The sequence below is a fragment of the Orbicella faveolata genome, unplaced genomic scaffold, assembly GCF_042242905.1.
Source record: "Orbicella faveolata isolate gen_17 unplaced genomic scaffold, um_ofav_v1 contig_36, whole genome shotgun sequence".
Lineage (NCBI taxonomy): Eukaryota > Metazoa > Cnidaria > Anthozoa > Scleractinia > Merulinidae > Orbicella > Orbicella faveolata.
In genome coordinates, this window is record NW_028301565.1 from 12,501 (window position 1) to 32,500 (window position 20,000).

General features: G+C 48.2%; 30 non-coding genes across 30 annotated transcripts in view; 20 read left to right on the top strand and 10 right to left on the bottom strand.

Annotated features, from left to right (window-relative positions):
- Positions 1–468: 468 nt before the first annotated feature.
- Positions 469–588, bottom strand: LOC149101696 (5S ribosomal RNA). The gene has a single exon (XR_016202707.1). It is a non-coding gene; the product is annotated as a 5S ribosomal RNA (ribosomal RNA).
- Positions 589–1,038: 450 nt separating this feature from the next.
- LOC149101697 (U2 spliceosomal RNA) lies at positions 1,039–1,230 on the top strand. Its single transcript, XR_016202717.1, has one exon. It is a non-coding gene; the product is annotated as a U2 spliceosomal RNA (small nuclear RNA).
- A 227-nt stretch (positions 1,231–1,457) lies between these two features.
- Positions 1,458–1,622, top strand: LOC149101698 (U1 spliceosomal RNA). Its single transcript, XR_016202819.1, has one exon. It is a non-coding gene; the product is annotated as a U1 spliceosomal RNA (small nuclear RNA).
- Positions 1,623–2,512: 890 nt separating this feature from the next.
- Positions 2,513–2,631, bottom strand: LOC149101699 (5S ribosomal RNA). Its single transcript, XR_016202643.1, has one exon. It is a non-coding gene; the product is annotated as a 5S ribosomal RNA (ribosomal RNA).
- A 450-nt stretch (positions 2,632–3,081) lies between these two features.
- LOC149101700 (U2 spliceosomal RNA) lies at positions 3,082–3,273 on the top strand. Its single transcript, XR_016202718.1, has one exon. It is a non-coding gene; the product is annotated as a U2 spliceosomal RNA (small nuclear RNA).
- Positions 3,274–3,500: 227 nt separating this feature from the next.
- Positions 3,501–3,664, top strand: LOC149101701 (U1 spliceosomal RNA). The gene has a single exon (XR_016202804.1). It is a non-coding gene; the product is annotated as a U1 spliceosomal RNA (small nuclear RNA).
- An 890-nt stretch (positions 3,665–4,554) lies between these two features.
- LOC149101702 (5S ribosomal RNA) lies at positions 4,555–4,673 on the bottom strand. The gene has a single exon (XR_016202644.1). It is a non-coding gene; the product is annotated as a 5S ribosomal RNA (ribosomal RNA).
- Positions 4,674–5,123: 450 nt separating this feature from the next.
- Positions 5,124–5,315, top strand: LOC149101703 (U2 spliceosomal RNA). The gene has a single exon (XR_016202719.1). It is a non-coding gene; the product is annotated as a U2 spliceosomal RNA (small nuclear RNA).
- Positions 5,316–5,542: 227 nt separating this feature from the next.
- Positions 5,543–5,706, top strand: LOC149101704 (U1 spliceosomal RNA). Its single transcript, XR_016202815.1, has one exon. It is a non-coding gene; the product is annotated as a U1 spliceosomal RNA (small nuclear RNA).
- An 890-nt stretch (positions 5,707–6,596) lies between these two features.
- On the bottom strand, positions 6,597–6,715 carry LOC149101705 (5S ribosomal RNA). Its single transcript, XR_016202645.1, has one exon. It is a non-coding gene; the product is annotated as a 5S ribosomal RNA (ribosomal RNA).
- Positions 6,716–7,165: 450 nt separating this feature from the next.
- LOC149101706 (U2 spliceosomal RNA) lies at positions 7,166–7,357 on the top strand. The gene has a single exon (XR_016202720.1). It is a non-coding gene; the product is annotated as a U2 spliceosomal RNA (small nuclear RNA).
- Positions 7,358–7,584: 227 nt separating this feature from the next.
- On the top strand, positions 7,585–7,748 carry LOC149101707 (U1 spliceosomal RNA). The gene has a single exon (XR_016202627.1). It is a non-coding gene; the product is annotated as a U1 spliceosomal RNA (small nuclear RNA).
- Positions 7,749–8,638: 890 nt separating this feature from the next.
- On the bottom strand, positions 8,639–8,757 carry LOC149101708 (5S ribosomal RNA). Its single transcript, XR_016202646.1, has one exon. It is a non-coding gene; the product is annotated as a 5S ribosomal RNA (ribosomal RNA).
- Positions 8,758–9,208: 451 nt separating this feature from the next.
- LOC149101709 (U2 spliceosomal RNA) lies at positions 9,209–9,400 on the top strand. Its single transcript, XR_016202721.1, has one exon. It is a non-coding gene; the product is annotated as a U2 spliceosomal RNA (small nuclear RNA).
- Positions 9,401–9,627: 227 nt separating this feature from the next.
- LOC149101710 (U1 spliceosomal RNA) lies at positions 9,628–9,791 on the top strand. The gene has a single exon (XR_016202637.1). It is a non-coding gene; the product is annotated as a U1 spliceosomal RNA (small nuclear RNA).
- An 890-nt stretch (positions 9,792–10,681) lies between these two features.
- LOC149101711 (5S ribosomal RNA) lies at positions 10,682–10,800 on the bottom strand. Its single transcript, XR_016202647.1, has one exon. It is a non-coding gene; the product is annotated as a 5S ribosomal RNA (ribosomal RNA).
- A 450-nt stretch (positions 10,801–11,250) lies between these two features.
- LOC149101712 (U2 spliceosomal RNA) lies at positions 11,251–11,442 on the top strand. The gene has a single exon (XR_016202722.1). It is a non-coding gene; the product is annotated as a U2 spliceosomal RNA (small nuclear RNA).
- A 227-nt stretch (positions 11,443–11,669) lies between these two features.
- LOC149101713 (U1 spliceosomal RNA) lies at positions 11,670–11,834 on the top strand. The gene has a single exon (XR_016202623.1). It is a non-coding gene; the product is annotated as a U1 spliceosomal RNA (small nuclear RNA).
- An 892-nt stretch (positions 11,835–12,726) lies between these two features.
- On the bottom strand, positions 12,727–12,845 carry LOC149101714 (5S ribosomal RNA). The gene has a single exon (XR_016202648.1). It is a non-coding gene; the product is annotated as a 5S ribosomal RNA (ribosomal RNA).
- Positions 12,846–13,294: 449 nt separating this feature from the next.
- On the top strand, positions 13,295–13,486 carry LOC149101715 (U2 spliceosomal RNA). Its single transcript, XR_016202723.1, has one exon. It is a non-coding gene; the product is annotated as a U2 spliceosomal RNA (small nuclear RNA).
- Positions 13,487–13,713: 227 nt separating this feature from the next.
- Positions 13,714–13,877, top strand: LOC149101716 (U1 spliceosomal RNA). The gene has a single exon (XR_016202813.1). It is a non-coding gene; the product is annotated as a U1 spliceosomal RNA (small nuclear RNA).
- Positions 13,878–14,768: 891 nt separating this feature from the next.
- Positions 14,769–14,887, bottom strand: LOC149101717 (5S ribosomal RNA). Its single transcript, XR_016202650.1, has one exon. It is a non-coding gene; the product is annotated as a 5S ribosomal RNA (ribosomal RNA).
- Positions 14,888–15,338: 451 nt separating this feature from the next.
- Positions 15,339–15,530, top strand: LOC149101718 (U2 spliceosomal RNA). The gene has a single exon (XR_016202724.1). It is a non-coding gene; the product is annotated as a U2 spliceosomal RNA (small nuclear RNA).
- A 227-nt stretch (positions 15,531–15,757) lies between these two features.
- Positions 15,758–15,924, top strand: LOC149101719 (U1 spliceosomal RNA). Its single transcript, XR_016202630.1, has one exon. It is a non-coding gene; the product is annotated as a U1 spliceosomal RNA (small nuclear RNA).
- Positions 15,925–16,814: 890 nt separating this feature from the next.
- On the bottom strand, positions 16,815–16,933 carry LOC149101720 (5S ribosomal RNA). Its single transcript, XR_016202652.1, has one exon. It is a non-coding gene; the product is annotated as a 5S ribosomal RNA (ribosomal RNA).
- Positions 16,934–17,382: 449 nt separating this feature from the next.
- On the top strand, positions 17,383–17,574 carry LOC149101721 (U2 spliceosomal RNA). The gene has a single exon (XR_016202768.1). It is a non-coding gene; the product is annotated as a U2 spliceosomal RNA (small nuclear RNA).
- A 227-nt stretch (positions 17,575–17,801) lies between these two features.
- Positions 17,802–17,967, top strand: LOC149101722 (U1 spliceosomal RNA). Its single transcript, XR_016202628.1, has one exon. It is a non-coding gene; the product is annotated as a U1 spliceosomal RNA (small nuclear RNA).
- An 895-nt stretch (positions 17,968–18,862) lies between these two features.
- Positions 18,863–18,982, bottom strand: LOC149101723 (5S ribosomal RNA). The gene has a single exon (XR_016202705.1). It is a non-coding gene; the product is annotated as a 5S ribosomal RNA (ribosomal RNA).
- A 446-nt stretch (positions 18,983–19,428) lies between these two features.
- LOC149101724 (U2 spliceosomal RNA) lies at positions 19,429–19,622 on the top strand. Its single transcript, XR_016202770.1, has one exon. It is a non-coding gene; the product is annotated as a U2 spliceosomal RNA (small nuclear RNA).
- Positions 19,623–19,848: 226 nt separating this feature from the next.
- LOC149101725 (U1 spliceosomal RNA) overlaps positions 19,849–20,000 on the top strand; it is a 164-nt gene continuing 12 nt past the window's right edge. The window contains exon 1 of the small nuclear RNA XR_016202633.1: positions 19,849–20,000. This exon is cut by the window's right edge and continues 12 nt beyond it. This is a non-coding gene — a small nuclear RNA (U1 spliceosomal RNA).

The following is a 20,000-nucleotide window of genomic DNA, read 5'->3' on the forward strand; positions in this document are numbered from 1 at the left end:
AACGGTCCGAGCCTCCGTCATTCTCCAAGTCAAGTCATGAATAGAATTGTTTTGACGGCTCGAATTCGTGTCGACCGTTAATATGCAACGGCTCGCGTGTGTTGTTTGCTTTGCCGTTGTTGATCGGGCGCATTTCTTTGGGAATTGGCGTAGTTTTCCGCACTTTTAGCTGCTTGAAAACCGTTCGGCAAGCAGAATATCATTTTGCTTCGAATTATTTGATGTCACACACGCCAATTTGATGTCATAAATAACCGTTTCGCACGCGAACGTTAGCGCGCGAGACTTCGATTCTAATTTATCCCGCGATCATTTTAAGGGTACTTTTCATGTTTTCTAGCTATCTTTTGAGTCTCCTGAAATGTGTAAAAAGTTATTTGTGCTTTCCAGCCACTGGAATAGCCAAAGGTTGTAGTAAAAGAAAGAAAAAATGAACATATGCAAAATAAAACGGCCGAGAAAATGAAAAGTCTACAACACGGGGTATTCCCAGGCGGTCACACCATCCAAGTACTAACCCCGCCCGACAGGGCTTAACTTCGGTGATCGGACGAGAACCGGTGCTTTCCCTGTGGTATGGTCGTAGACAAGAGAAAGGGGTGAAAATTTAGTCTTTTAAACGAGCCACCAAAGCAAAAGCAAAGCAATAATAGCAACCAGCAATCTTTTAGCAGGCATTTCTTGACTTCTCTGCAAGTTGTATGCACGTGGAGAGCGAATGTTGATAACGTAGCCGTTTTTTTTTCTGCCTGTGTCTGTAGCGCTATCTTAGTAACGGAGTCATTACGGGTCTTTAACATGTTGCCTCGTTTTGGAGGGCAAAAAGGTGTTTGATCTCACTCACCCCTGGAGGCACGTTATCAACTTTGCTGCTGATTTTTGTGGACTTGTGTTGTAGAACAAGTGCGTCTACGACGGCAACTTGCTCCATGGCGTCGGCCTACAGTCGGCTCCAGGCCCCTCGGCGACAGCATATTGACCACCATATCTCAAAGGGGGAAACCCTGGACCACCCTCCTAGGGAAGGGAAGGTCCGGTATCGCTTCTCGGCCTTTTGGCTAAGATCAAGTGTAGTATCTGTTCTTATCAGCTTAATATCTGATACGCTGCTCATTGAGCAGCTCATATATTAAACTGATTTTTGGAACTGGGCTGTGGAAAAGAGGCTTGCCTCGTCCCAGCCACGGGTTGCCTCGGTATAGCACTACCTCCGAGTGCGGCCCACTTCCCCTCGGGGAAGAAACCTTCATTCAATCAAAGAAAGAAATCAAAGAAAGCCTCCTCCTGACACTAATGTCTGGCGTTTTTCTCTGTCGACAGGCACAGACTGAGGAGGGAAGCTACTCTAGAGCCGCCTAGAAGTGAGGCTGGAGGTTCTAGCACGCCCGCAAAGCACTACCACAAGGATATAGAGGTAAGGAGGTTTGCCTTTGACGGCCCCCGCGTCAAGAATTTTCATACTTACCTGACGCGGGAGGTACTAGTGATCAAGGAGGCAGTCCTCTCAAGGCGAGGCCCTTTCATTGCACTTCGATCGGGTTGACCCTTGCGATTACCCCAAATGTGGGTAACTCGAGCGTATAATTTCTGGTAGTGGGGGCCTGCGTTCGCGCTCGCCCCCGAAAAAGTGCAAGTGTTGGCCCTGTGAATGGTGGATGGTTAATGATTGACGCTTTGCTTTGTTCGTCAGTTGGCCGGGCCGGGCTGGACGACTGGGCACAGTGAACAACGAAGGAACGTGTCAAGCAAGCAAGCCAAGGATTTCCAGCTGCAACTGAAAAGGCGAGTGCGCTGGAACTCGTGTTGTCATGCATCTATGTTGTACTGAACTGAAGAAGGTGGCTTTTCCGATTTGCGTTTGTTTCGGCAGGCGGTCAATCATTGACTCGATCCCCGCCAAGTTTGTCCTCGAAGTAACGTTCGTCGACTTACAGTATGGAAAGAGCAAAGGACAAGGAAAGTAACAGGAGAAGTGCTGGCCAAACCGTGAGTTGATTTCTACCTTACGATTGTTGTGTTGGTGGTTCGTTGACTAAACTAGACAACGGTCCGAGCCTCCGTCATTCTCCAAGTCAAGTCATGAATAGAATTGTTTTGACGGCTCGAATTCGTGTCGACCGTTAATATGCAACGGCTCGCGTGTGTTGTTTGCTTTGCCGTTGTTGATCGGGCGCATTTCTTTGGGAATTGGCGTAGTTTTCCGCACTTTTAGCTGCTTGAAAACCGTTCGGCAAGGCAGAATATCATTTTGCTTCGAATTATTTGATGTCACACACGCCAATTTGATGTCATAAATAACCGTTTCGCACGCGAACGTTAGCGCGCGAGACTTCGATTCTAATTTATCCCGCGATCATTTTAAGGGTACTTTTCATGTTTTCTAGCTATCTTTTGAGTCTCCTGAAATGTGTAAAAAGTTATTTGTGCTTTCCAGCCACTGGAATAGCCAAAGGTTGTAGTAAAAGAAAGAAAAAATGAACATATGCAAAATAAAACGGCCGAGAAAATGAAAAGTCTACAACACGGGGTATTCCCAGGCGGTCACCCATCCAAGTACTAACCCCGCCCGACAGGGCTTAACTTCGGTGATCGGACGAGAACCGGTGCTTTCCCTGTGGTATGGTCGTAGACAAGAGAAAGGGGTGAAAATTTAGTCTTTTAAACGAGCCACCAAAGCAAAAGCAAAGCAATAATAGCAACCAGCAATCTTTTAGCAGGCATTTCTTGACTTCTCTGCAAGTTGTATGCACGTGGAGAGCGAATGTTGATAACGTAGCCGTTTTTTTTTCTGCCTGTGTCTGTAGCGCTATCTTAGTAACGGAGTCATTACGGGTCTTTAACATGTTGCCTCGTTTTGGAGGGCAAAAAGGTGTTTGATCTCACTCACCCCTGGAGGCACGTTATCAACTTTGCTGCTGATTTTTGTGGACTTGTGTTGTAGAACAAGTGCGTCTACGACGGCAACTTGCTCCATGGCGTCGGCCTACAGTCGGCTCCAGGCCCCTCGGCGACAGCATATTGACCACCATATCTCAAAGGGGGAAACCCTGGACCACCCTCCTAGGGAAGGGAAGGTCCGGTATCGCTTCTCGGCCTTTTGGCTAAGATCAAGTGTAGTATCTGTTCTTATCAGCTTAATATCTGATACGCTGCTCATTGAGCAGCTCATATATTAAACTGATTTTTGGAACTGGGCTGTGGAAAAGAGGCTTGCCTCGTCCCAGCCACGGGTTGCCTCGGTATAGCACTACCTCCGAGTGCGGCCCACTTCCCCTCGGGGAAGAAACCTTCATTCAATCAAAGAAAGAAATCAAAGAAAGCCTCCTCCTGACACTAATGTCTGGCGTTTTTCTCTGTCGACAGGCACAGACTGAGGAGGGAAGCTACTCTAGAGCCGCCTAGAAGTGAGGCTGGAGGTTCTAGCACGCCCGCAAAGCACTACCACAAGGATATAGAGGTAAGGAGGTTTGCCTTTGACGGCCCCCGCGTCAAGAATTTTCATACTTACCTGACGCGGGAGGTACTGTGATCAAGGAGGCAGTCCTCTCAAGGCGAGGCCCTTTCATTGCACTTCGATCGGGTTGACCCTTGCGATTACCCCAAATGTGGGTAACTCGAGCGTATAATTTCTGGTAGTGGGGGCCTGCGTTCGCGCTCGCCCCCGAAAAAGTGCAAGTGTTGGCCCTGTGAATGGTGGATGGTTAATGATTGACGCTTTGCTTTGTTCGTCAGTTGGCCGGGCCGGGCTGGACGACTGGGCACAGTGAACAACGAAGGAACGTGTCAAGCAAGCAAGCCAAGGATTTCCAGCTGCAACTGAAAAGGCGAGTGCGCTGGAACTCGTGTTGTCATGCATCTATGTTGTACTGAACTGAAGAAGGTGGCTTTTCCGATTTGCGTTTGTTTCGGCAGGCGGTCAATCATTGACTCGATCCCCGCCAAGTTTGTCCTCGAAGTAACGTTCGTCGACTTACAGTATGGAAAGAGCAAAGGACAAGGAAAGTAACAGGAGAAGTGCTGGCCAAACCGTGAGTTGATTTCTACCTTACGATTGTTGTGTTGGTGGTTCGTTGACTAAACTAGACAACGGTCCGAGCCTCCGTCATTCTCCAAGTCAAGTCATGAATAGAATTGTTTTGACGGCTCGAATTCGTGTCGACCGTTAATATGCAACGGCTCGCGTGTGTTGTTTGCTTTGCCGTTGTTGATCGGGCGCATTTCTTTGGGAATTGGCGTAGTTTTCCGCACTTTTAGCTGCTTGAAAACCGTTCGGCAAGGCAGAATATCATTTTGCTTCGAATTATTTGATGTCACACACGCCAATTTGATGTCATAAATAACCGTTTCGCACGCGAACGTTAGCGCGCGAGACTTCGATTCTAATTTATCCCGCGATCATTTTAAGGGTACTTTTCATGTTTTCTAGCTATCTTTTGAGTCTCCTGAAATGTGTAAAAAGTTATTTGTGCTTTCCAGCCACTGGAATAGCCAAAGGTTGTAGTAAAAGAAAGAAAAAATGAACATATGCAAAATAAAACGGCCGAGAAAATGAAAAGTCTACAACACGGGGTATTCCCAGGCGGTCACCCATCCAAGTACTAACCCCGCCCGACAGGGCTTAACTTCGGTGATCGGACGAGAACCGGTGCTTTCCCTGTGGTATGGTCGTAGACAAGAGAAAGGGGTGAAAATTTAGTCTTTTAAACGAGCCACCAAAGCAAAAGCAAAGCAATAATAGCAACCAGCAATCTTTTAGCAGGCATTTCTTGACTTCTCTGCAAGTTGTATGCACGTGGAGAGCGAATGTTGATAACGTAGCCGTTTTTTTTTCTGCCTGTGTCTGTAGCGCTATCTTAGTAACGGAGTCATTACGGGTCTTTAACATGTTGCCTCGTTTTGGAGGGCAAAAAGGTGTTTGATCTCACTCACCCCTGGAGGCACGTTATCAACTTTGCTGCTGATTTTTGTGGACTTGTGTTGTAGAACAAGTGCGTCTACGACGGCAACTTGCTCCATGGCGTCGGCCTACAGTCGGCTCCAGGCCCCTCGGCGACAGCATATTGACCACCATATCTCAAAGGGGGAAACCCTGGACCACCCTCCTAGGGAAGGGAAGGTCCGGTATCGCTTCTCGGCCTTTTGGCTAAGATCAAGTGTAGTATCTGTTCTTATCAGCTTAATATCTGATACGCTGCTCATTGAGCAGCTCATATATTAAACTGATTTTTGGAACTGGGCTGTGGAAAAGAGGCTTGCCTCGTCCCAGCCACGGGTTGCCTCGGTATAGCACTACCTCCGAGTGCGGCCCACTTCCCCTCGGGGAAGAAACCTTCATTCAATCAAAGAAAGAAATCAAAGAAAGCCTCCTCCTGACACTAATGTCTGGCGTTTTTCTCTGTCGACAGGCACAGACTGAGGAGGGAAGCTACTCTAGAGCCGCCTAGAAGTGAGGCTGGAGGTTCTAGCACGCCCGCAAAGCACTACCACAAGGATATAGAGGTAAGGAGGTTTGCCTTTGACGGCCCCCGCGTCAAGAATTTTCATACTTACCTGACGCGGGAGGTACTGTGATCAAGGAGGCAGTCCTCTCAAGGCGAGGCCCTTTCATTGCACTTCGATCGGGTTGACCCTTGCGATTACCCCAAATGTGGGTAACTCGAGCGTATAATTTCTGGTAGTGGGGGCCTGCGTTCGCGCTCGCCCCCGAAAAAGTGCAAGTGTTGGCCCTGTGAATGGTGGATGGTTAATGATTGACGCTTTGCTTTGTTCGTCAGTTGGCCGGGCCGGGCTGGACGACTGGGCACAGTGAACAACGAAGGAACGTGTCAAGCAAGCAAGCCAAGGATTTCCAGCTGCAACTGAAAAGGCGAGTGCGCTGGAACTCGTGTTGTCATGCATCTATGTTGTACTGAACTGAAGAAGGTGGCTTTTCCGATTTGCGTTTGTTTCGGCAGGCGGTCAATCATTGACTCGATCCCCGCCAAGTTTGTCCTCGAAGTAACGTTCGTCGACTTACAGTATGGAAAGAGCAAAGGACAAGGAAAGTAACAGGAGAAGTGCTGGCCAAACCGTGAGTTGATTTCTACCTTACGATTGTTGTGTTGGTGGTTCGTTGACTAAACTAGACAACGGTCCGAGCCTCCGTCATTCTCCAAGTCAAGTCATGAATAGAATTGTTTTGACGGCTCGAATTCGTGTCGACCGTTAATATGCAACGGCTCGCGTGTGTTGTTTGCTTTGCCGTTGTTGATCGGGCGCATTTCTTTGGGAATTGGCGTAGTTTTCCGCACTTTTAGCTGCTTGAAAACCGTTCGGCAAGGCAGAATATCATTTTGCTTCGAATTATTTGATGTCACACACGCCAATTTGATGTCATAAATAACCGTTTCGCACGCGAACGTTAGCGCGCGAGACTTCGATTCTAATTTATCCCGCGATCATTTTAAGGGTACTTTTCATGTTTTCTAGCTATCTTTTGAGTCTCCTGAAATGTGTAAAAAGTTATTTGTGCTTTCCAGCCACTGGAATAGCCAAAGGTTGTAGTAAAAGAAAGAAAAAATGAACATATGCAAAATAAAACGGCCGAGAAAATGAAAAGTCTACAACACGGGGTATTCCCAGGCGGTCACCCATCCAAGTACTAACCCCGCCCGACAGGGCTTAACTTCGGTGATCGGACGAGAACCGGTGCTTTCCCTGTGGTATGGTCGTAGACAAGAGAAAGGGGTGAAAATTTAGTCTTTTAAACGAGCCACCAAAGCAAAAGCAAAGCAATAATAGCAACCAGCAATCTTTTAGCAGGCATTTCTTGACTTCTCTGCAAGTTGTATGCACGTGGAGAGCGAATGTTGATAACGTAGCCGTTTTTTTTTCTGCCTGTGTCTGTAGCGCTATCTTAGTAACGGAGTCATTACGGGTCTTTAACATGTTGCCTCGTTTTGGAGGGCAAAAAGGTGTTTGATCTCACTCACCCCTGGAGGCACGTTATCAACTTTGCTGCTGATTTTTGTGGACTTGTGTTGTAGAACAAGTGCGTCTACGACGGCAACTTGCTCCATGGCGTCGGCCTACAGTCGGCTCCAGGCCCCTCGGCGACAGCATATTGACCACCATATCTCAAAGGGGGAAACCCTGGACCACCCTCCTAGGGAAGGGAAGGTCCGGTATCGCTTCTCGGCCTTTTGGCTAAGATCAAGTGTAGTATCTGTTCTTATCAGCTTAATATCTGATACGCTGCTCATTGAGCAGCTCATATATTAAACTGATTTTTGGAACTGGGCTGTGGAAAAGAGGCTTGCCTCGTCCCAGCCACGGGTTGCCTCGGTATAGCACTACCTCCGAGTGCGGCCCACTTCCCCTCGGGGAAGAAACCTTCATTCAATCAAAGAAAGAAATCAAAGAAAGCCTCCTCCTGACACTAATGTCTGGCGTTTTTCTCTGTCGACAGGCACAGACTGAGGAGGGAAGCTACTCTAGAGCCGCCTAGAAGTGAGGCTGGAGGTTCTAGCACGCCCGCAAAGCACTACCACAAGGATATAGAGGTAAGGAGGTTTGCCTTTGACGGCCCCCGCGTCAAGAATTTTCATACTTACCTGACGCGGGAGGTACTGTGATCAAGGAGGCAGTCCTCTCAAGGCGAGGCCCTTTCATTGCACTTCGATCGGGTTGACCCTTGCGATTACCCCAAATGTGGGTAACTCGAGCGTATAATTTCTGGTAGTGGGGGCCTGCGTTCGCGCTCGCCCCCGAAAAAGTGCAAGTGTTGGCCCTGTGAATGGTGGATGGTTAATGATTGACGCTTTGCTTTGTTCGTCAGTTGGCCGGGCCGGGCTGGACGACTGGGCACAGTGAACAACGAAGGAACGTGTCAAGCAAGCAAGCCAAGGATTTCCAGCTGCAACTGAAAAGGCGAGTGCGCTGGAACTCGTGTTGTCATGCATCTATGTTGTACTGAACTGAAGAAGGTGGCTTTTCCGATTTGCGTTTGTTTCGGCAGGCGGTCAATCATTGACTCGATCCCCGCCAAGTTTGTCCTCGAAGTAACGTTCGTCGACTTACAGTATGGAAAGAGCAAAGGACAAGGAAAGTAACAGGAGAAGTGCTGGCCAAACCGTGAGTTGATTTCTACCTTACGATTGTTGTGTTGGTGGTTCGTTGACTAAACTAGACAACGGTCCGAGCCTCCGTCATTCTCCAAGTCAAGTCATGAATAGAATTGTTTTGACGGCTCGAATTCGTGTCGACCGTTAATATGCAACGGCTCGCGTGTGTTGTTTGCTTTGCCGTTGTTGATCGGGCGCATTTCTTTGGGAATTGGCGTAGTTTTCCGCACTTTTAGCTGCTTGAAAACCGTTCGGCAAGGCAGAATATCATTTTGCTTCGAATTATTTGATGTCACACACGCCAATTTGATGTCATAAATAACCGTTTCGCACGCGAACGTTAGCGCGCGAGACTTCGATTCTAATTTATCCCGCGATCATTTTAAGGGTACTTTTCATGTTTTCTAGCTATCTTTTGAGTCTCCTGAAATGTGTAAAAAGTTATTTGTGCTTTCCAGCCACTGGAATAGCCAAAGGTTGTAGTAAAAGAAAGAAAAAATGAACATATGCAAAATAAAACGGCCGAGAAAATGAAAAGTCTACAACACGGGGTATTCCCAGGCGGTCACCCATCCAAGTACTAACCCCGCCCGACAGGGCTTAACTTCGGTGATCGGACGAGAACCGGTGCTTTCCCTGTGGTATGGTCGTAGACAAGAGAAAGGGGTGAAAATTTAGTCTTTTAAACGAGCCACCAAAGCAAAAGCAAAGCAATAATAGCAACCAGCAATCTTTTAGCAGGCATTTCTTGACTTCTCTGCAAGTTGTATGCACGTGGAGAGCGAATGTTGATAACGTAGCCGTTTGTTTTTTCTGCCTGTGTCTGTAGCGCTATCTTAGTAACGGAGTCATTACGGGTCTTTAACATGTTGCCTCGTTTTGGAGGGCAAAAAGGTGTTTGATCTCACTCACCCCTGGAGGCACGTTATCAACTTTGCTGCTGATTTTTGTGGACTTGTGTTGTAGAACAAGTGCGTCTACGACGGCAACTTGCTCCATGGCGTCGGCCTACAGTCGGCTCCAGGCCCCTCGGCGACAGCATATTGACCACCATATCTCAAAGGGGGAAACCCTGGACCACCCTCCTAGGGAAGGGAAGGTCCGGTATCGCTTCTCGGCCTTTTGGCTAAGATCAAGTGTAGTATCTGTTCTTATCAGCTTAATATCTGATACGCTGCTCATTGAGCAGCTCATATATTAAACTGATTTTTGGAACTGGGCTGTGGAAAAGAGGCTTGCCTCGTCCCAGCCACGGGTTGCCTCGGTATAGCACTACCTCCGAGTGCGGCCCACTTCCCCTCGGGGAAGAAACCTTCATTCAATCAAAGAAAGAAATCAAAGAAAGCCTCCTCCTGACACTAATGTCTGGCGTTTTTCTCTGTCGACAGGCACAGACTGAGGAGGGAAGCTACTCTAGAGCCGCCTAGAAGTGAGGCTGGAGGTTCTAGCACGCCCGCAAAGCACTACCACAAGGATATAGAGGTAAGGAGGTTTGCCTTTGACGGCCCCCGCGTCAAGAATTTTCATACTTACCTGACGCGGGAGGTACTGTGATCAAGGAGGCAGTCCTCTCAAGGCGAGGCCCTTTCATTGCACTTCGATCGGGTTGACCCTTGCGATTACCCCAAATGTGGGTAACTCGAGCGTATAATTTCTGGTAGTGGGGGCCTGCGTTCGCGCTCGCCCCCGAAAAAGTGCAAGTGTTGGCCCTGTGAATGGTGGATGGTTAATGATTGACGCTTTGCTTTGTTCGTCAGTTGGCCGGGCCGGGCTGGACGACTGGGCACAGTGAACAACGAAGGAACGTGTCAAGCAAGCAAGCCAAGGATTTCCAGCTGCAACTGAAAAGGCGAGTGCGCTGGAACTCGTGTTGTCATGCATCTATGTTGTACTGAACTGAAGAAGGTGGCTTTTCCGATTTGCGTTTGTTTCGGCAGGCGGTCAATCATTGACTCGATCCCCGCCAAGTTTGTCCTCGAAGTAACGTTCGTCGACTTACAGTATGGAAAGAGCAAAGGACAAGGAAAGTAACAGGAGAAGTGCTGGCCAAACCGTGAGTTGATTTCTACCTTACGATTGTTGTGTTGGTGGTTCGTTGACTAAACTAGACAACGGTCCGAGCCTCCGTCATTCTCCAAGTCAAGTCATGAATAGAATTGTTTTGACGGCTCGAATTCGTGTCGACCGTTAATATGCAACGGCTCGCGTGTGTTGTTTGCTTTGCCGTTGTTGATCGGGCGCATTTCTTTGGGAATTGGCGTAGTTTTCCGCACTTTTAGCTGCTTGAAAACCGTTCGGCAAGGCAGAATATCATTTTGCTTCGAATTATTTGATGTCACACACGCCAATTTGATGTCATAAATAACCGTTTCGCACGCGAACGTTAGCGCGCGAGACTTCGATTCTAATTTATCCCGCGATCATTTTAAGGGTACTTTTCATGTTTTCTAGCTATCTTTTGAGTCTCCTGAAATGTGTAAAAAGTTATTTGTGCTTTCCAGCCACTGGAATAGCCAAAGGTTGTAGTAAAAGAAAGAAAAAATGAACATATGCAAAATAAAACGGCCGAGAAAATGAAAAGTCTACAACACGGGGTATTCCCAGGCGGTCACCCATCCAAGTACTAACCCCGCCCGACAGGGCTTAACTTCGGTGATCGGACGAGAACCGGTGCTTTCCCTGTGGTATGGTCGTAGACAAGAGAAAGGGGTGAAAATTTAGTCTTTTAAACGAGCCACCAAAGCAAAAGCAAAGCAATAATAGCAACCAGCAATCTTTTAGCAGGCATTTCTTGACTTCTCTGCAAGTTGTATGCACGTGGAGAGCGAATGTTGATAACGTAGCCGTTTTTTTTTCTGCCTGTGTCTGTAGCGCTATCTTAGTAACGGAGTCATTACGGGTCTTTAACATGTTGCCTCGTTTTGGAGGGCAAAAAGGTGTTTGATCTCACTCACCCCTGGAGGCACGTTATCAACTTTGCTGCTGATTTTTGTGGACTTGTGTTGTAGAACAAGTGCGTCTACGACGGCAACTTGCTCCATGGCGTCGGCCTACAGTCGGCTCCAGGCCCCTCGGCGACAGCATATTGACCACCATATCTCAAAGGGGGAAACCCTGGACCACCCTCCTAGGGAAGGGAAGGTCCGGTATCGCTTCTCGGCCTTTTGGCTAAGATCAAGTGTAGTATCTGTTCTTATCAGCTTAATATCTGATACGCTGCTCATTGAGCAGCTCATATATTAAACTGATTTTTGGAACTGGGCTGTGGAAAAGAGGCTTGCCTCGTCCCAGCCACGGGTTGCCTCGGTATAGCACTACCTCCGAGTGCGGCCCACTTCCCCTCGGGGAAGAAACCTTCATTCAATCAAAGAAAGAAATCAAAGAAAGCCTCCTCCTGACACTAATGTCTGGCGTTTTTCTCTGTCGACAGGCACAGACTGAGGAGGGAAGCTACTCTAGAGCCGCCTAGAAGTGAGGCTGGAGGTTCTAGCACGCCCGCAAAGCACTACCACAAGGATATAGAGGTAAGGAGGTTTGCCTTTGACGGCCCCCGCGTCAAGAATTTTCATACTTACCTGGACGCGGGAGGTACTGTGATCAAGGAGGCAGTCCTCTCAAGGCGAGGCCCTTTCATTGCACTTCGATCGGGTTGACCCTTGCGATTACCCCAAATGTGGGTAACTCGAGCGTATAATTTCTGGTAGTGGGGGCCTGCGTTCGCGCTCGCCCCCGAAAAAGTGCAAGTGTTGGCCCTGTGAATGGTGGATGGTTAATGATTGACGCTTTGCTTTGTTCGTCAGTTGGCCGGGCCGGGCTGGACGACTGGGCACAGTGAACAACGAAGGAACGTGTCAAGCAAGCAAGCCAAGGATTTCCAGCTGCAACTGAAAAGGCGAGTGCGCTGGAACTCGTGTTGTCATGCATCTATGTTGTACTGAACTGAAGAAGGTGGCTTTTCCGATTTGCGTTTGTTTCGGCAGGCGGTCAATCATTGACTCGATCCCCGCCAAGTTTGTCCTCGAAGTAACGTTCGTCGACTTACAGTATGGAAAGAGCAAAGGACAAGGAAAGTAACAGGAGAAGTGCTGGCCAAACCGTGAGTTGATTTCTACCTTACGATTGTTGTGTTGGTGGTTCGTTGACTAAACTAGACAACGGTCCGAGCCTCCGTCATTCTCCAAGTCAAGTCATGAATAGAATTGTTTTGACGGCTCGAATTCGTGTCGAACCGTTAATATGCAACGGCTCGCGTGTGTTGTTTGCTTTGCCGTTGTTGATCGGGCGCATTTCTTTGGGAATTGGCGTAGTTTTCCCGCACTTTTAGCTGCTTGAAAACCGTTCGGCAAGGCAGAATATCATTTTGCTTCGAATTATTTGATGTCACACACGCCAATTTGATGTCATAAATAACCGTTTCGCACGCGAAACGTTAGCGCGCGAGACTTCGATTCTAATTTATCCCGCGATCATTTTAAGGGTACTTTTCATGTTTTCTAGCTATCTTTTGAGTCTCCTGAAATGTGTAAAAAGTTATTTGTGCTTTCCAGCCACTGGAATAGCCAAAGGTTGTAGTAAAAGAAAGAAAAAATGAACATATGCAAAATAAAACGGCCGAGAAAATGAAAGTCTACAACACGGGGTATTCCCAGGCGGTCACCCATCCAAGTACTAACCCCGCCCGACAGGGCTTAACTTCGGTGATCGGACGAGAACCGGTGCTTTCCCTGTGGTATGGTCGTAGACAAGAGAAAGGGGGTGAAAATTAGTCTTTTAAACGAGCCACCAAAGCAAAAGCAAAGCAATAATAGCAACCAGCAATCTTTTAGCAGGCATTTCTTGACTTCTCTGCAAGTTGTATGCACGTGGAGAGCGAATGTTGATAACGTAGCCGTTTTTTTTTCTGCCTGTGTCTGTAGCGCTATCTTAGTAACGAGTCATTACGGGTCTTTAACATGTTGCCTCGTTTTGGAGGGCAAAAAGGTGTTTGATCTCACTCACCCCTGGAGGCACGTTATCAACTTTGCTGCTGATTTTTGTGGACTTGTGTTGTAGAACAAGTGCGTCTACGACGGCAACTTGCTCCATGGCGTCGGCCTACAGTCGGCTCCAGGCCCCTCGGCGACAGCATATTGACCACCATATCTCAAAGGGGGAAACCCTGGACCACCCTCCTAGGGAAGGGAAGGTCCGGTATCGCTTCTCGGCCTTTTGGCTAAGATCAAGTGTAGTATCTGTTCTTATCAGCTTAATATCTGATACGCTGCTCATTGAGCAGCTCATATATTAAACTGATTTTTGGAACTGGGCTGTGGAAAAGAGGCTTGCCTCGTCCCAGCCACGGGTTGCCTCGGTATAGCACTACCTCCGAGTGCGGCCCACTTCCCCTCGGGGGAAGAAACCTTCATTCAATCAAAGAAAGAAATCAAAGAAAGCCTCCTCCTGACACTAATGTCTGGCGTTTTTCTCTGTCGACAGGCACAGACTGAGGAGGGAAGCTACTCTAGAGCCGCTAGAAGTGAGGCTGGAGGTTCTAGCACGCCCGCAAAGCACTACCACAAGGATATAGAGGTAAGGAGGTTTGCCTTTGACGGCCCCCGCGTCAAGAATTTTCATACTTACCTGACGCGGGAGGTACTGTGATCAAGGAGGCAGTCCTCTCAAGGCGAGGCCCTTTCATTGCACTTCGATCGGGTTGACCCTTGCGATTACCCCAAATGTGGGTAACTCGAGCGTATAATTTCTGGTAGTGGGGGCCTGCGTTCGCGCTCGCCCCGAAAAAGTGCAAGTGTTGGCCCTGTGAATGGTGGATGGTTAATGATTGACGCTTTGCTTTGTTCGTCAGTTGGCCGGGCCGGGCTGGACGACTGGGCACAGTGAACAACGAAGGAACGTGTCAAGCAAGCAAGCCAAGGATTTCCAGCTGCAACTGAAAAGGCGAGTGCGCTGGAACTCGTGTTTGTCATGCATCTATGTTGTACTGAACTGAAGAAGGTGGCTTTTCCGATTTGCGTTTGTTTCGGCAGGCGGTCAATCATTGACTCGATCCCCGCCAAGTTTGTCCTCGAAGTAACGTTCGTCGACTTACAGTATGGAAAGAGCAAAGGACAAGGAAAGTAACAGGAGAAGTGCTGGCCAAACCGTGAGTTGATTTCTACCTTACGATTGTTGTGTTGGTGGTTCGTTGACTAAACTAGACAACGGTCCGAGCCTCCGTCATTCTCCAAGTCAAGTCATGAATAGAATTGTTTTGACGGCTCGAATTCGTGTCGACCGTTAATATGCAACGGCTCGCGTGTGTTGTTTGCTTTGCCGTTGTTGATCGGGCGCATTTCTTTGGGAATTGGCGTAGTTTTCCCGCACTTTTAGCTGCTTGAAAACCGTTCGGCAAGGCAGAATATCATTTTGCTTCGAATTATTTGATGTCACACACGCCAATTTGATGTCATAAATAACCGTTTCGCACGCGAACGTTAGCGCGCGAGACTTCGATTCTAATTTATCCCGCGATCATTTTAAGGGTACTTTTCATGTTTTCTAGCTATCTTTTGAGTCTCCTGAAATGTGTAAAAAGTTATTTGTGCTTTCCAGCCACTGGAATAGCCAAAGGTTGTAGTAAAAGAAAGAAAAAATGAACATATGCAAAATAAAACGGCCGAGAAAATGAAAAGTCTACAACACGGGGTATTCCCAGGCGGTCACCCATCCAAGTACTAACCCCGCCCGACAGGGCTTAACTTCGGTGATCGGACGAGAACCGGTGCTTTCCCTGTGGTATGGTCGTAGACAAGAGAAAGGGGTGAAAATTTAGTCTTTTAAACGAGCCACCAAAGCAAAAGCAAAGCAATAATAGCAACCAGCAATCTTTTAGCAGGCATTTCTTGACTTCTCTGCAAGTTGTATGCACGTGGAGAGCGAATGTTGATAACGTAGCCGTTTTTTTTTCTGCCTGTGTCTGTAGCGCTATCTTAGTAACGGAGTCATTACGGGTCTTTAACATGTTGCCTCGTTTTGGAGGGCAAAAAGGTGTTTGATCTCACTCCACCCCTGGAGGCACGTTATCAACTTTGCTGCTGATTTTTGTGGACTTGTGTTGTAGAACAAGTGCGTCTACGACGGCAACTTGCTCCATGGCGTCGGCCTACAGTCGGCTCCAGGCCCCTCGGCGACAGCATATTGACCACCATATCTCAAAGGGGGAAACCCTGGACCACCCTCCTAGGGAAGGGAAGGTCCGGTATCGCTTCTCGGCCTTTTGGCTAAGATCAAGTGTAGTATCTGTTCTTATCAGCTTAATATCTGATACGCTGCTCATTGAGCAGCTCATATATTAAACTGATTTTTGGAACTGGGCTGTGGAAAAGAGGCTTGCCTCGTCCCAGCCACGGGTTGCCTCGGTATAGCACTACCTCCGAGTGCGGCCCACTTCCCCTCGGGGAAGAAACCTTCATTCAATCAAAGAAAGAAATCAAAGAAAGCCTCCTCCTGACACTAATGTCTGGCGTTTTTCTCTGTCGACAAGGCACAGACTGAGGAGGGAAGCTACTCTAGAGCCGCCTAGAGTGAGGCTGGAGGTTCTAGCACGCCCGCAAAGCACTACCACAAGGATATAGAGGTAAGGAGGTTTGCCTTTGACGGCCCCCGCGTCAAGAATTTTCATACTTACCTGACGCGGGAGGTACTGTGATCAAGGGAGGCAGGTCCTCTCAAGGCGAGGCCCTTTCATTGCACTTCGATCGGGTTGACCCTTGCGATTACCCCAAATGTGGGTAACTCGAGCGTATAATTTCTGGTAGTGGGGGGCCTGCGTTCGCGCTCGCCCCCGAAAAAGTGCAAGTGTTGGCCCTGTGAATGGTGGATGGTTAATGATTGACGCTTTGCTTTGTTCGTCAGTTGGCCGGGCCGGGCTGGACGACTGGGCACAGTGAACAACGAAGGAACGTGTCAAGCAAGCAAGCCAAGGATTTCCAGCTGCAACTGAAAAGGCGAGTGCGCTGGAACTCGTGTTGTCATGCATCTATGTTGTACTGAACTGAAGAAGGTGGCTTTTCCGATTTGCGTTTGTTTCGGCAGGCGGTCAATCATTGACTCGATCCCCGCCAAGTTTGTCCTCGAAGTAACGTTCGTCGACTTACAGTATGGAAAGAGCAAAGGACAAGGAAAGTAACAGGAGAAGTGCTGGCCAAACCGTGAGTTGATTTCTACCTTACGATTGTTGTGTTGGTGGTTCGTTGACTAAACTAGACAACGGTCCGAGCCTCCGTCATTCTCCAAGTCAAGTCATGAATAGAATTGTTTTGACGGCTCGAATTCGTGTCGACCGTTAATATGCAACGGCTCGCGTGTGTTGTTTGCTTTGCCGTTGTTGATCGGGCGCATTTCTTTGGGAATTGGCGTAGTTTTCCGCACTTTTAGCTGCTTGAAAACCGTTCGGCAAGGCAGAATATCATTTTGCTTCGAATTATTTGATGTCACACACGCCAATTTGATGTCATAAATAACCGTTTCGCACGCGAACGTTAGCGCGCGAGACTTCGATTCTAATTTATCCCGCGATCATTTTAAGGGTACTTTTCATGTTTTCTAGCTATCTTTTGAGTCTCCTGAAATGTGTAAAAAGTTATTTGTGCTTTCCAGCCACTGGAATAGCCAAAGGTTGTAGTAAAAGAAAGAAAAAATGAACATATGCAAAATAAAACGGCCGAGAAAATGAAAAGTCTACAACACGGGGTATTCCCAGGCGGTCACCCATCCAAGTACTAACCCCGCCCGACAGGGCTTAACTTCGGTGATCGGACGAGAACCGGTGCTTTCCCTGTGGTATGGTCGTAGACAAGAGAAAGGGGTGAAAATTTAGTCTTTTAAACGAGCCACCAAAGCAAAAGCAAAGCAATATAGCAACCAGCAATCTTTTAGCAGGCATTTCTTGACTTCTCTGCAAGTTGTATGCACGTGGAGAGCGAATGTTGATAACGTAGCCGTTTTTTTTTTCTGCCTGTGTCTGTAGCGCTATCTTAGTAACGGAGTCATTACGGGTCTTTAACATGTTGCCTCGTTTTGGAGGGCAAAAAGGTGTTTGATCTCACTCACCCCTGGAGGCACGTTATCAACTTTGCTGCTGATTTTGTGGACTTGTGTTGTAGAACAAGTGCGTCTACGACGGCAACTTGCTCCATGGCGTCGGCCTACAGTCGGCTCCAGGCCCCTCGGCGACAGCATATTGACCACCATATCTCAAAGGGGGAAACCCTGGACCACCCTCCTAGGGAAGGGAAGGTCCGGTATCGCTTCTCGGCCTTTTGGCTAAGATCAAGTGTAGTATCTGTTCTTATCAGCTTAATATCTGATACGCTGCTCATTGAGCAGCTCATATATTAAAACTGATTTTTGGAACTGGGCTGTGGAAAAGAGCTTGCCTCGTCCCAGCCACGGGTTGCCTCGGTATAGCACTACCTCCGAGTGCGGCCCACTTCCCCTCGGGGAAGAAACCTTCATTCAATCAAAGAAAGAAATCAAAGAAAGCCTCCTCCTGACACTAATGTCTGGCGTTTTTCTCTGTCGACAGGCACAGACTGAGGAGGGAAGCTACTCTAGAGCCGCCTAGAAGTGAGGCTGGAGGTTCTAGCACGCCCGCAAAGCACTACCACAAGGATATAGAGGTAAGGAGGTTTGCCTTTGACGGCCCCCGCGTCAAGAATTTTCATACTTACCTGACGCGGGAGGTACTGTGATCAAGGAGGCAGTCCTCTCAAGGCGAGGGCCCCTTTCATTGCACTTCGATCGGGTTGACCCTTGCGATTACCCCAAATGTGGGTAACTCGAGCGTATAATTTCTGGTAGTGGGGGCCTGCGTTCGCGCTCGCCCCCGAAAAAGTGCAAGTGTTGGCCCTGTGAATGGTGGATGGTTAATGATTGACGCTTTGCTTTGTTCGTCAGTTGGCCGGGCCGGGCTGGACGACTGGGCACAGTGAACAACGAAGGAACGTGTCAAGCAAGCAAGCCAAGGATTTCCAGCTGCAACTGAAAAGGCGAGTGCGCTGGAACTCGTGTTGTCATGCATCTATGTTGTACTGAACTGAAGAAGGTGGCTTTTCCGATTTGCGTTTGTTTCGGCAGGCGGTCAATCATTGACTCGATCCCCGCCAAGTTTGTCCTCGAAGTAACGTTCGTCGACTTACAGTATGGAAAGAGCAAAGGACAAGGAAAGTAACAGGAGAAGTGCTGGCCAAACCGTGAGTTGATTTCTACCTTACGATTGTTGTGTTGGTGGTTCGTTGACTAAACTAGACAACGGTCCGAGCCTCCGTCATTCTCCAAGTCAAGTCATGAATAGAATTGTTTTTGACGGCTCGAATTCGTGTCGACCGTTAATATGCAACGGCTCGCGTGTGTTGTTTGCTTTGCCGTTGTTGATCGGGCGCATTTCTTTGGGAATTGGCGTAGTTTTCCGCACTTTTAGCTGCTTGAAAACCCGTTCGGCAAGGCAGAATATCATTTTGCTTCGAATTATTTGATGTCACACACGCCAATTTGATGTCATAAATAACCGTTTCGCACGCGAACGTTAGCGCGCGAGACTTCGATTCTAATTTATCCCGCGATCATTTTAAGGGTACTTTTCATGTTTTCTAGCTATCTTTTGAGTCTCCTGAAATGTGTAAAAAGTTATTTGTGCTTTCCAGCCACTGGAATAGCCAAAGGTTGTAGTAAAAGAAAGAAAAAATGATGAACATATGCAAAATAAAACGGCCGAGAAAATGAAAAGTCTACAACACGGGGTATTCCCAGGCGGTCACCCATCCAAGTACTAACCCCGCCCGACAGGGCTTAACTTCGGTGATCGGACGAGAACCGGTGCTTTCCCTGTGGTATGGTCCGTAGACAAGAGAAAGGGTGAAAATTTAGTCTTTTAAACGAGCCATCAAAGCAAAAGCAAAGCAATAATACCAACCAGCAATCTTTTAGCAGGCATTTCTTGACTTCTCTGCAAGTTGTATGCACGTGGAGAGCGAATGTTGATAACGTAGCCGTTGCTTTCTGCCTGTGTCTGTAGCGCTATCTTAGTAACGGAGTCATTACGGTCTTTAACATGTTGCCTCGTTTTGGAGGCCAAAAAGGCGTTTGATCTCACTCACCCCTGGAGGGGACGTTATCAACTTTGCTGCTGATTTTTGTGGACTTGTGCTGTAGAACAAGTGCGTCTACGACGGCAACTTGCTCCATAGCGTCGGCCTACAGTCGGCTCCAGGCCCCTCGGCGACAGCATATTGACCACCATATCTCAAAGGGGAAACCCTGGACCACCCTCCTAGGGGAGGGAAGGTCCGGTATCGCTTCTCGGCCTTTTGGCTAAGATCAAGTGTAGTATCTGTTCTCTATCAGCTTAATATCTGATACGCTGCTCATTGAGCAGCTCATATATTAAACTGATTTTTGGAACTGGGCTGTGGAAAGAGGCTTGCCTCGTCCCAGCCACGGGTTGCCTCGGTATAGCACCTACCCTCCGAGTGCGGCCCACTTCCCCTCGGGAAGAAACCTTCATTCAATCAAAGAAAGAAATCAAAGAAAGCCTCCTCCTGACACTAACGTCTGGCGTTTTTCTCTGTCGGCAGGCACAGACTGAGGAGGGAAGCTACTCTAGAGCCGCCTAGAAGTGAGGCTGGAGGTTCTAGCACGCCCGCAAAGCACTACCACAAGGATATAGAGGTAAGGAGGTTTGCCTTTGACGGCCCCCGCGTCAAGAATTTTCATACTTACCGACGCGGGAGGTACTGTGATCAAGGAGGCAGTCCTCTCAAGGCGAGGCCCTTTCATTGCACTTCGATCGGGTTGACCCCTTGCGATTACCCCAAATGTGGGTAACTCGAGCGTATAATTTCTGGTAGTGGGGGCCTGCGTTCG